Source organism: Berghia stephanieae, chromosome 7 (assembly GCF_034508935.2).
Source record: "Berghia stephanieae isolate SIO BIC M18660-M18661 chromosome 7, UCSD_Bste_1.3, whole genome shotgun sequence".
NCBI classification, from domain to species: Eukaryota; Metazoa; Mollusca; class Gastropoda; order Nudibranchia; family Aeolidiidae; genus Berghia; species Berghia stephanieae.
The window spans coordinates 37,031,350-37,045,841 of NC_088366.1; the positions used below are offsets into that span (position 1 = coordinate 37,031,350).

Genomic DNA, 14,492 nt, shown 5'->3' on the forward strand with positions numbered 1-14,492 from the left:
TTAAACAATGTTCACAATTGCCCAATATTTGGATATTTAAAAAAAAACAACAACAAACAAATCAGTATTTTGTCTTATAGAATTAATTCCATAAACTCTTCATTAAATACACGTTAATCTAACAAGTCTGTAATTTCCAGAATTTCCAGGTATGTTTTTATTAGTTCTTTGATACATGACAATGACATTTACATTGGCGAATTTCCTGTCTTCTGGAATTTGACCTATTGATAGAAATGTGTTAAATAAACTAGAAAGGGGATGAGTTATTTGTTTGGAAATCTCTCAAAGTAAACGTTCAAGAAACGTTCAATGCCTTTTGTTACAAAATGTGAAAATAAATTTCCAATAACTTCATTTTCCGAATAGAAACTTCAGTCATATTATAATTCCCATTATTGTTATTGTCAACGATTGGGGTATCAGAGACGTCCACTTATTTCACGTCGGGTATTAGCGTGGAATTCATTAACAAAAGTACTTTCATTACTATTAGTGCTGGTGCAAAAAAAAAAAATAAAAATAAATAAAAGATAAAAACCAAACAAACCAAAAACAGATGAAAAGTTGTGATCATTGAATGATTGAAATATATCTTGGTTACGTCAATAGTAATGCTGAATATTTTCCGGATTGGAATGTGATGAACTCTGGATTAACTTGGAACAAGGTTATTTTATATGAAGTGAGTAATGTGTACCTATTCTATGACGTGAGTACAAGTTTGATAAAATATAAAATGATAAATTCATTTCAATAGCTTTTAAGTACATATTAAAAAAAATACTGGCATACACACATGGAATATAATGTTTATTTGAACCAACGCTAAACGGCAACATTCCGCTATGGAGCTTCATTGTCATTACTACATATCTATATATCTATTAATTGTTAACGAAGCACGGTAAACTATAACTCTTAAATGGCTTCATAACTAAAAGCGTTGAAAGAAAAGTAGGTTTGAATTGTTGTGTCTGAAAAAAAAAATCCTGAATTTTTTTTTTTTTAAAGAAAAATAAAAGGGTCGTCTAGCTTCTTGCAGTGCGAGGTCTCTATAATTTATTTTGTACATTGGTTGTTTGATTCATGGTGCATTATCAGTATCCACTTCTTTTATCATTCTTATAGAAAAAAAATTGAAATGTTTGTAATCCAAATCCATTTTCAATTCACCGTCCTGGTTATCGAACGACGCAAGCGGGACCCATCATATAATTAATTTAGTTTACTACTTCAAACGTCTGAGAAAAAAGCAGGTGAGAGCAGATTTGTTTTTCACCGCCAGGCATCAACTTGCACCTTCTCAACGACACAATAAAACTGGGGATTTGTTACTCCACGGAGGAAAGTGTCGGTATTTTATTGACTTTGTCAACACGTGAATTTTAAGTTCCTATCACGTACCAAGGATTAGAAATTATTTTCGACATGACGATATTGTGTAATTTTATTTAGACGAATTTATTACTAGCATGATTGAAATATATCTTGGTTACGTCAATAGTAAAGCTGAATATTTTCCGGATTGGAATGTGATAAACTCTGGATTTACTTGGAACAAGGTTATTTTATATGAAGTGAGTAATGTGTACCTATTCTATGACGTGAGTAATGTGTACCTATTCTCTAAATTTAACCCTTTTTCTTCGGGTACAAGTTTACTCCAAACCGATTACATTATATTTTGCCTGAATACAACAGACATACTCGCATCGCTCTAAGGTGAGAACGATTGTCTATGGTTATATTCAATAAGTTATAATTTGATCAGCCGAGAATAAATTCGATCTCCGGCATAAAAGGGTTAAATGATAGATTTTAGTTGATTGATATCATTATACCTAATAGGCTATAGCTGCTATAGCAGATGACAATTTCGAACCTTTACCCACCCTACACTGACGCACACTAAGCCCTTTTAAGCTCTCGTCTTGCACTAATCAAAAACTGTAATGATTATTGTTTGCTAACATTTCAGTGCAAAGCATGGTCGTCACTTTTATGAGGTAAATGAGGCAGCTTAGTTATCATAGGCATTTGTAGTTTCGTAGATAAGTAAAACCCATTAATATTCTTCTAATTTTCCATCACTACCTATGTGAGCTTATTTGCAGGTCTGATAACCCGAATCATTATGGGCTCATTGTTGTAATGGAATACTCTCAAACCAACGCCAATGTTAAAGATAAAGAACTGAACAAGTGTGTATGAAAGGTGCCAGACAAAGCAAGAAAGAAAAATACAAGAAGAAAACCATCCCAAAAAATCAGTCGACCTCGAATAATTTTTTGGGATGTCTTTTTTTTTCTTGTATTTTTCTCTCTTGCTTTGTCTGGCACCTTTCATACGCACTTGTTCAGTTCTTTATCTTACACCGGTGCCTGCTCCTTCATTTCTTAACAATGTTAAAACAAGTCCATAATTGTGTTTCGATATCAGACCTACAAATATGTACACGTTGGTCATTAAACATACTATATCAAAATAATATTGTGGTTAGATAAAAAGATATAATCAACTCAGTTGAGATACAGTTTAATTGGTCTATACACTACTGTTTTTAACAGCTCGAATTTTAGTATGGTAAGTAGGGGTCGGAATCAAATTGCTCAAAGTAGAGACTGATTTCAATCCCGGTTTGTGTTGATATTTTTTACTGACCCTCTGTCACCAGTGACTGGTTGCTGAATATGTTAATCCGGTGTCAAGTACCTTGTTTAAACCAGCGTCTTATCCAAAGGGTGCCAAAATAATTTTTAGTATCATTTTAACGCTACAGAAATCAGGACAAACATCGGCTATGGGTCTTTGAATTCTAACAGGCCCTGGTTAGGCAAGTGTGTATTATAAAGCTTTTACAATTAATTAAAAGGTTCCACCATTGCTACTGTTGTTATTTTGGTAAAAGTACATTTTCTCATTTGTCCACCCGTCTACAGGTTAATGATGCATTTTATCATTGCGCTTTGGAACAATGAGACTACGACAAATTGGGTTATCAGACCTGCAAATAAGTGCATGTTGGTTTCATTGTTAAGAAACACAAGTAATAATAATAATAATAATAATAATAATAATAATAATAATAATAATAATAAAAACAATAATAATAAACTAATAATAATAATAATAATAATAATAATAATAATAATAATAATAATAATAATAATAATAATAATAATAATATATTATATATTTGTTGAGCGCACTACCGTATCACGAGTAAGTTCTAAGCGCGCAGAGACATCAACAATTCAATTTGGAAAAGAACAAAGCGTTTTAAACAAATCTTCCGATGAGGAATATCATATTTCTTTTGGAAGTTTGTTCCAGAGGATTGGGATGTTTCTAGAACATCGATCGTGTCCTCCACTCGACACGTCATGTAAGAAGTCTACCCCCCTTTGTGTAGATTTAAATTGACAATAACAATTACATTAAATATACTCTATGGATAGGCAGATGGCCAATTGCAAAGTACTTTCAGTCATATCAAACATAACCATATTCCCAATTATTGCTGTAGGTGTTAAAAAGAACAACAACAACAAAAGAGGAGCAAAACACAATAAAAACAACCTAAACAATAAACACCGGTTTGAAACCGATCCGTTTATCTGTGAGGTGAAGTAAAGGATTCCCCTTCCCCCCTCTATACGTTCCTCCTATAGGCTTAAAGCCATGGCAATGATATCAAATTGTTAGTTATTGACTCGCCTTCATATTATTTTAGCCGCGGGTGACATTTTGATAAAGCAAATAACCTGTTTACTTATTCTCCACATTGAAGTCTAGCAGGGATTCACTGCCGCACAATGACAAAACAACCTTTTGCTCCTTTTTGGTCAGAAAACGTTGACTTCAAATTTAAATGAACTACGAAAACCATAACCGTGCCAAAAATTCTTAAACTTGAGACTTTTATGATCGTAACGAATCGATAGGAATTGAGCTGGGACCAGTTACGTCCAGATGGGAGTTGAGCTGGAACTAGATACGCCCAGATGGGAGTTGAGCTGGGACTAGATACGCCCAGATGGGAGTTGAGCTGGGACCAGTTACCTCCAGATGGGAGTTGAGCTGGGACCAGTTACCTCCAGATGGGAGTTGAGCTGGGATCAGATACGTCCAGATGGGAGTTGAGCTGGGACCAGTTACCGTCTAGATGGAAACCGTATATTTTTTTTTTTGGCTAATCTTACAACTTTTTCTTTAACTTTATTTTTTAAATTTTGGTTGTGACGGTTTGATGAAAATACCGGAAGTTTACAATCGGGGATACCAACTGCTGAAAAAGCTCCTTTTATACGAATTATCTTCTTGGTCGTAATATTTTTCTCCCTGGCAACAAAGTCGTTCAAAATTATTAAGAAATGAACACATGCAAATTTCTGTAACATAATCATATGTTGTTATGACAGTAATACTGTGATCAATGCGTGTTACAATACTCTACTTATTCCCAACTGGACTTATATAAACACGTTCACTTTTCATGCAGTGCAAGTCCCTCGCTAGGTAGCGTTCTTACAATATCCGACACATCAGAGTCGAGTTGGGTGATATGTGGAAAATACCTCCCCGAAGGAAACAACACGAAGGTCAAAGTTTTGCAAGCATTGTCACTGATTCGGTTACCGACCACAGGGCAGTCTGTCAACAAAAAATTGGTTTGTTGACAAACTCATGTAACACACAGTCCTGACGATGGCTGATTGGGCCTGAAACATTAATGTAGACTGTCTCAAACATTGTGGTAAATATAATTAAATATAATATATTTTTTATATATATTATATATATATATATATATGATATATATATATATTATATATATATATATATATTATATATATATATATATGGCATCTCCTTCCACTCGGCATTGATTGGGTTGGTGAGCTTATTAGAAATGGCGGAAAGTACTTAGCGTTCAATTCAGATGAGTAGCAAGCGACGCGTACATATATGCAGGTCTGACATCTGAATCTACTTATGGGCCTAGTTTAGCATAGTTGTAATGGACAATATTTTGCGTAATATTTTTAGATTTCCATTACGACAATGAGCCAATAAAGAATTGGGTTATCAGACATGCAAGTACGTGCACGTCGGCAGCAAGCAATAGTCCGTTTATCGCTACAGAATCTGCAATAAATTTCATAGGTTTTGTAATAGGCCATTCGAAGGGCTAGGGGAGGGAACTTCTTCTTCTTCTTCTTCTTCTTCTTCTTCTTCTTCTTCTTCTTCTTCTTCTTCTTCTTCTTCTTCTTCTTCTTCTTCTTCTTCTTCTTCTTCTTCTTCTCCTCCCCTCCTCCTCCTCTTCTCCTCCTCCTTCCCCAATTCTCCGCTCCTCCTCATCCTCCTCTCCTCCTCCTCCTCCTCCTCATCCTCCTCCTCCTCCTCCTCCTCTCTTCTTTTCTTCTTCTTCTTCTTCTTCTTCTTCTTCTTCTTCTTCTTCTTCTTCTTCTTCTTCGCTATATAGAAACTTCAATTTGAGGACCGAGCGACAGTTGTTTTAAAAAAATATAAATTAACAATAAACAAAAAAAATCGATGAATTAATTTCTTTATTTCGGAAAACCATAAAGCCTGTGATAAGGAAGGCTAATTTTTGTACTTGGACAATTACAATGTCTACAATAGTGATAATAATATTATAGACCGTATCTACATTCTGTATTCCGTGACCTCCATGTTTACGGACAGAAAACTTATTCTATTCAAGTTCGCGGTAGGAAGTAGAAACCATCTTGCTTTGTACTTGATGCACCGGAACAATGTTTTTGGAAATATCATATCAATGTCAAATTGTTATGATACGTGCAGAAGTGCAGGCCGATTTATTTATCTCATTTAGCTCTAGTTATCATATTAATAATATTATTCAATGTACTTGATTAATGATGTTACCTTCTACACCGAGATGGTAGTGAATCCATTTCACCTTGAAGCAAAGTTTTCGCCCCTTTCTCTCGATTTATATGATGACAGAGACTTTCCTCTTGTTCCCATGAAAACGGGATAATATATTATATGAGTGGTTGGTGACGTAGTACGTAGGCAAAATGATATCTGACGTGATCATTTGAGAAACATTTGGCATAACGGTTAGCATACTAAAGCAACTGACGAATTCGCCAACGCTTTGATGTAATTACCAAGGAATGTAATATATCTTTTATTATTAAATTTTCATTTCTCAAATTGTCATCATCAAAAGGCAAAGCTAAATTACTGGATTTTTTTGTTTGTTTTTCTTTCATTTTTTTTTTTTGTCGATTGAATCAGTATAAATCACGTATTGCCACGAGATGGACAAGAAAAAAAAACGTCAAATCGACACCGTTCACTTTTAAAACATTAAGGAGTACTCTTGCTAGAAAGAGAGTGCATTCTCATGACGCGCAATGAAACTTTGTTCATGATTTCGTTTTCCTCCAGAAAAGATAATGGATAATTTCTAAGATAAACGGTCCTAAATTGCCATTCCACGACGATTCACTCGTTTTCTTTCCTTTGAGTTTTCTTTCTAAAGAGGTAAATTGAGTATTTTACTGCATTAATTGACGAACTAACTCATGATTAAAAAAATTAATTGGTACCTTTCATACACACCACACACCTTTTCAGCTATTTAACTCCTGATTAATTAAGTAGTAAATTTTGAACTTGATGTCCGTTAATATAAATTGATAATTCCGTTAAAGTCAATATGCCAGCAGACACATTTCATTTATTGATTAATGGAACGTTTGCAGCAAAGATTGGACGAATTTATAAAATACACTTAAACAGCGGATTGTACTTACAAAATCACTTCAAATAATATATGACGTGCTGCATCTCTCATCAATATTTCTTCATCTCCAGGTACACGGACTGACTCAGCCTGAGTTTTACCGTTGATATGATATGGAGGAGGAGGGGGGGGGGGGCTGGGAGGGGTTAAACAGCATATCGAATATTGAACAAAATTCCAGACACACCAATGCGACTGCACTTTATTGTACATATATAAGCTATTTTAACAAGTTGGTGTCCACCTTTATCTATTGTTAAATATAGAAAAAGTTTTCTGGCCAAAATATTTAAAAAGACGTGTTGTCAATGAGCGTCAGTATGAAGATGTATAATAAAATATGACTTAACAGCATTGACTTCAAAACAAGCTTTAAACAAAGCTCAGATTCTAATATCCTTCACGCTCGTAATCAATTTTGCAATCATGATTGCACTCGTTACCACTCGACATATTATGTATCGTCCATATCAGAATTGAACCAAAACTTGGTTGATTGTAAGTTCTTCATTATATTTTATCGGTACAAGGTGAGGTCATAAGATTCTTTCTGCCTGTTGACTTATAGCAGTCATTAATCGTCGTAGAGGTAGAGGGATGCATTGGATTCTTATGTGACGATTAATTTTACATATCAAATTCTTGGTAAGTTTAAAAAGAGTAACAGGTTATAACAAATGAATGTTACAATTCAATATCCACGTGATATCTCTACCTGACACAAATCATGAGATGCGCCAATTGGTTTATTTTTATTTGAAATTTATATTTGTTAGATTATTTTGTTTAAAATTTTTGGATGCCAAAGTAGTGCGTTCTGTGTCAAATAGTAGCATGGTCATTTTATCTTTATTTTATTTTTACACTGGTTTCATGGCAACATAAAGTCACTGTTCCTAAATTTTAACAACCATAGTTAATTATATATTTTATTTCATTGATCTATTTTGTTGTTGTTTTTTTTTGTTGTTGTTTTTTTTGCTTTTTTATCATAAGAATCAGTATTTCAAAATGTGGCACATTTTAAGGTATCATTCACTCTCCACTTGTACCTTCTACTTAATAAGCTAATTCCAGTGCATATCAGGGTGGGCACTCGGCTCTGTGCACCAGGATATCTATGTCAGTATAGTATAGACAAATAATGCCACTGTTTCCTGGCCATTCTGTGCTTACGTTTTGGTGGGCCTTTTCAAGTCCCCGAAAACAGATCGCTATTTTACTATTAGCGGAGAGAGCGAGAGTTACGAGACACGAGACTCGCCGGAAAACAGTGTATGTGTATTTTTCCCTTTCGTCGAGAACTTGTCATTTCGCTACTCGTTTTGTACAATCCTCCTCCTCCTCCTCCTCCTCCTCATCATCATCATCATCATCATCATCATCATCATCATCATCATCATCATCCTCCTTATCCTTTTCTTCTCTCTTTAACTCATTTATTTTTCTTTGAGTTAATCTATCATCTTTTATGACGTCAATGCATGTAATTAGAATTGGAATACGATCATTAATTATTAGGTGTAAGTTAGATTTTATTGAATGATCGCTTGGTCAATATTCGGCAAAACTTATATGTAAATCATGACACAATCGATTTTTAGCATTGACTCGCCGGCATGTTTCATGTCTCGTAACTCTCGCTGTCTCTGCTATTAGGACCTACACCTGTTGACTGTTTGGACCCATAACTCAATTCCTCGCCTCCCATTTCTCGAGCGTCAGTATGGCATCTTGCTATCTACTATTTTGACTGTTCGTTCATTTTCCACTTTATTTCCCATAAGCACCATTATATTCCTTTAAAACTGAGAACTTACTTACCTACTTATCCGAACCAGCGACCACCTGAGCTCTAGCCCTTCGGTCTTGTGCCATGACGTAGAAGTTAGACGTCTTTTGTAGTTGTTCCAGGTGACTATAAAGTGTGTTACTGATGCTTGGATTTGGTGGGAGGAATGTGCATCTCAGGTCTTCAAGAGGTTGACATTCAAGCAAGTGGTGTGTTACTGTTTCATTGGGGTGTTGACATAGGGGGCAGGAAGGGGATGCGTCTTTTGTAATTTTGTTTAAATGGTTGTTGAGCCGTATGTGTTGTGTTCTTAGTTGAAACATGATGCTTTGCTGGTGTCTTCTGAGCTTATTTAGGCAATCAATCTTTACAGGAGTGGTCATATGGGAAAACATACATCTACCCGTGGTGCTCATTGCCCAACTGTTCATCCATTCTTCTCTCTTATTTGTAAAACTGAGAACAAAAAGAAACATAAAAACAAAAAAAAAAAAAAAAAAACAACAACAAAAAATAACAAAACAAAAATCACATCCTGAAGGAGAAAACAATTTAGATACTGACGGAGACACTAAATGAAACAAAACATTTCCACCAGTCGGGGATCACAATTCTGGTATAATATGGAAGGCTTTTATGAATATTTTTTTTGGCCATAAAACCTTCAAAAACCCGTTAAAATAGCAAGTGTGCATTTTATAATTCATCATCATGCCTATATTTACATTCGTAAATAAATAAAAGCTTTTATAAAGAGCAATATCACCTTTTTGCAACCTATCCAAAGGCATCATTTAAACAAATGGCAACTTTGGAAGGTAGTTTTAATTTGATTGGTGATGGTTTTCCAAGCTGAAAGTCTATTTAATCTGTGATCATTTAATGATAATAATATAAACCCTTTATCTGGCGCATAGAGATACTAACACCCCCCCCCCCCCAAAAAAAGGGGAAAAAAAACAATAAAAAAACCCATCAACATGAAAGAACAATTGAATGCTATGAACGAAAACCTTCACCCAATTTTTAAAAAATATTTTTTTCCCCACAGATTTAGAAGGATGCATAAATGAAAATCGATCATATGTATGTTTTTTCTGTCAAAGGGTAGTCCTGAATATCGTCTGTAGGTTGTTTTAGGGTGTGACGTGATTTTAGCTGCAGGAAAACCCTTTAATCCAAAATAGAATATCACTTCCAAATATAAAATCCATATAGCTACTAGCCTAGTAGTCAAAATCGTACATTTACATTTTACATAATTCTAACATTATCTATGTATCAATTTAGCTATTTATCTATCTATCTATCTATCTATCTATCTATCTATCTATCTATCTATCTATCTATCTATCTATCTATCTCTCTCTCTATCTATCTATCTATCTATCTATCTATCTATCTATCTATCTATCTATCTATCTATCTATCTATCTATCTGTCTATCTATCTATCTATCTATCTATCTATCTATCTATCTGTCTATCTATCTATCTATCTATCCTATCTATCTGTCGATTATCTATCTATATCTATCTATCCCCAATCTATCTGTCTACCTGTACATTGAAACACACAGACAGACACACACACACACACACACACACACACACACATATATATATATATATATAACGAAGAAACGCACACTCACACACATAAACACACACACACACACGCACACACATACGCACACACACGCACACTATTACTTTCATTTTCTTCTATTCCTTCTCTCTCTCTCTCTCTCTCTCTCTCTCTCTCTCTTGCTCTACACTCTCTTTTTCTCTTACATTTTACAAGTATCTGTCTTTCACCTCCCTCTCAGAGGGACTATGCTATCTACTAACCAACTTACAAAGAGGCTAATTCACCTAATCATCATAACTTGTCTAATATTCCAAATATATTACGCATGTCATGTTTATTTATTCAGAATGGAAAACGCCCACGCTAACAACGATATATATTGATTCGGATAATTGAACATACAAACACACCTGTCGTGTCAAGAAATTACCCAGTTTGTGGGATGACGTTTCTAAATATTTTCATTATTCTTCTCTCTTCATATCTCATATTTTTGAGAAAGTTGAATAATAAATATAAACGACTTCAACAAAGTATTGCGATCTATTATTGACCGTGAGGCACCGCCACAATGTCGGGTCGTATCGAATCGACCACACTCGCGATGGTTCAATTCCGAGATAAAGGAATTAAAGAGAAAAAAGAGACAGGCTGAAAGGAAATGGCGAAAGAGTGGCCTAACGGTATTTAAGGTATATACAAAGCAGCTAAGTCGGCTCTTTATAACGCCATCACATGCGCAAAAAAGGCCCACTACAACGAAAAATTTCAAAGCATTACATCTTGCAAAGAACTGTTTTCCACCGCAAACGACCTTCTTGGCAGTAAGAAATCCACACCCCTTCCAGCGTCTAGAAATAACACCGAACTAGCTCAAAATTTTGCCAACTATTTCCACGGCAAGATAAAATCCATTAGGGAAAACTTAGACAATACATCATCATCATCGTCACCGAGCTTTGGACCATTCCATGGAACGCCACTACATGTTTTCGATCCAGCCACTGAGGATGAAGTGAAGTCAGCCATTTTAGATAGCCCATCAAAATATTGTGACTTAGTAGACCCCATCCCAACTAGTATTCTTAAGGCTTGTATTGAAGAACTGTTACCAACAATAACTGAACTTATAAATAATTCGTTGGTCTCAGGTAGTGTCCCCGACTCGTTTAAACGTGCCATTGTTAAACCACTATTAAAGAAGTCCGATCTAAATGTAAACGAACTGAAAAATTACAGACCTGTCTCCAACCTTCCATATCTATCCAAAGTGCTTGAACGCATTGTGTTAAAAAGACTTTTGTATCATATCCATCGAAATAATTTAAGTGAAAATTTCCAATCTGCCTATAAATCACATCATAGCACTGAAACTGCCCTTTTAAAAGTATGCACTGATATTCTTAATAGTATTGACAAAAATCATGTCTGTTTATTGACTATGTTGGACCTTTCGGCTGCATTTGACACCATTGATCACGAGATACTTATTAAACGATTAGAAATTACTTTTGGAATAAGAGACACTGCGCTTAGTTGGTTTAAATCATACCTAACATCAAGATCTCAGTCGGTTCTGATCGATGGCGCAGTATCAGAAACATTTCCTCTAAATTACGGCGTTCCGCAGGGGTCTGTCCTTGGTCCTGTTATTTTTACTCTTTATACTCAACCTCTTTCGGATATTTTTGTTAAAAATAAATTAATGTATCATTTCTATGCTGATGACACTCAGATCTATGTAAGCGATATCCCTAGTAATATCCCATCATTGATTACCCGTGTTGAAGACTGTATTAGAGATGTTAAATGCTGGATGGAAATTAACAAGTTAAAGCTGAATAATGAAAAGACAGAGGTGATGGTGTGTGGTAGAAAAAGTGTTTTGAAAGATGATTTTCTGAAGTTTACTCTAAATATAAATGGGTGCACAATTAACCTCTCAACGTGTGTGAAAAACCTCGGGGTAATGCTAGATCAACATATGACTATGCAGGCACAGTTTGATTCTCTATGTAGAAGTTTGACAATAGGATTAAAAAGAATTGCTTCAGTTAGACCTTTCCTAACAAGAGAAGTAACATGCAAACTAATAACATCTTTCATACTATCTAAAATAGATTACTGTAATTCATTAATCTCGAATGTAAGCAACGATAAAATATCACGCCTTCAAAGTATCCAGAATGCGGCTGCTAAATTGATTTTAAGAAAGAAGATAACATCCTACTCGTTGCCACTTTTGTATGAGCTGCATTGGTTACCAGTTAAAGTGAGAATCGAATTCAAACTAGCAGTATTGTGCTATAAGTGCCTTAATGATCAAGCACCATTGTATATTACTGAATTTTTAGAAACGTATAAGCCAACGAGGAGTCTACGTTCTGCACTAGATTCTACAAAATTAATTGTTACAAATAAATATAAATATAAATTTTACGGAGGCAGATCGTTCAGTCACGTCGGACCTTCCATCTGGAACTCTCTTCCTAAAAGAATAAGAGAAGCGCAGTCCTTATCAATATTTAAATCAAAGTTAAAACACCATCTCTTTGTTAAAACACATCTTGATTAATGCATCTTTGTAATTTGACCCCAATATGAATGTTAATTTAGTTTATGTTATTATATCATTATTTTATATTATTTCCGTATTTGACATAGCATGTGGATGTATTATAACATATCTTGTATTAATGACTTTATATTTAGTTATTACATTGTTGTATAATGATAATATTATGTTGATGTAGTTTGTATAATGTTTCATATGTATAATAATGTCACTGTATTATTGTTTCGCGCATTGAGCATCACCCAGTGATGAAAATGCGCGTTATAAATGTCATGTATTATTATTATTATTATAATAATAGTATTGGAAAAGAAATTACATTTTGTTTATAATAAATTTTTAAATCCCCAGAAATAAAACAAAATAGTGTCCTCAATCAAGTTATTTTAACTTTCCACATCACATGTTTGTTTGTTTTTGTTTACATATAATATGCAGGAAAATACAAATGGTAGAAGAAAACGCACTCGCAGACACACTCACACAAACGAACATAAATGTACATTCAAATACATACACGTGTAAAGAAATACCAATGACAAATTGTCATTTTAATCAATCGATATTTGAAAGACAATTTTTCATGGCCAAAATATTTAAAATGTGATTTTGTTTCAGAGTACGGCGCCATCTATATGAGTAGCAGATCTTCCCATTTGTTTCATTTAGTCGACATTGTCAAAGTCAGAGCCCTATCCGTCCAATATGGAGCGTTTGGTGTTTAAGTCTCTAGTTTCTGTCTTAGTGTACCTCTTTATTCTCTATAAGACACATGGATGGTACTTTACAATTGTTGTTATAGGAATTGCTATGATAGAAATCTATCCATACCCCAATGATGATCCTTAATAACCCGATGAATTTACTCTATCTATTCTTTTTAAGGGTTGGGAGCTAGGTGCACATATCTGATAACTGAACTCAATTATAAGCCTGATTTAACACAGTTTGTCATGGACAAAATTTCGTGCCGATTTGAGAGTATTTCCGTTACAACAATGCGACCAGAACAATTGGGTGTCAACCCTGCACAACGTATACGTCAGTTGGGGGTCAAATTGTTTCGTACAGAACTTGTTGACTTTTCTCCAACGAGCACAGAATTACAGTTAAATCTAAATATTATAAAACTATTTGTATGAGCGGCATGCAAGCAACTTGCAAATCGTTTTTAAATAAAAAATAATTCTATCACCCTTTAAATCAAACGGCTGGGGCTAAATGATCGATCATTGGATTTTGACAATCACCATCTGCCAGATTCATTTGCGCGCACCTACAGTTGACATCTCAAAATATTGCTCTCGATCATTGCTAATTTCAACAATACAGCAGTATAATAATTAAAATACATGAGGCCTGTTCGTAATAGCCTTTATTTCCCCGTAAATACTGCGCATGCGGAACCATGGCAACTGGCTGTAGAGATTGATGACACAAACTAAATGTAGGCAAGTTTATATTATCGCGATGACTTATTCCCTATTCTTGCCTTTATAAACCGCATCGACTGCTCTATTATTTGTGGATTTGATAGCAAGTACTCCCCCGAAACCATTAGGCCCATAGACCCGGAGTTTGCTTGCAACTCTTTGGATAAGACTCTAGTCTATCGCAACACACTTTCCGCCATGTCTAACAAGCTAGCCAACCACTACAGGGTGGACAGGGTGGTCAGAAAAAATATTGACACCCGAGATCGATCTCGGTCCCTTTGCGTGTGAAGCGAT

At 34.8% G+C, this 14,492-nt stretch overlaps 1 protein-coding gene across 2 annotated transcripts in view; it reads left to right on the top strand.

Annotated features, from left to right (window-relative positions):
- The first annotated feature begins 526 nt into the window (after positions 1-526).
- Positions 527-14,492, top strand: part of LOC144977179 (sodium-dependent noradrenaline transporter-like) — a 212,076-nt gene continuing 198,110 nt past the window's right edge. For both annotated transcript variants that reach the window (XM_078922092.1, XM_078922090.1), the window contains exon 1: positions 527-1,580. The gene's annotated coding sequence lies outside the window, so the exon portion shown is untranslated. The remainder of the gene's footprint in view (positions 1,581-14,492) is intronic.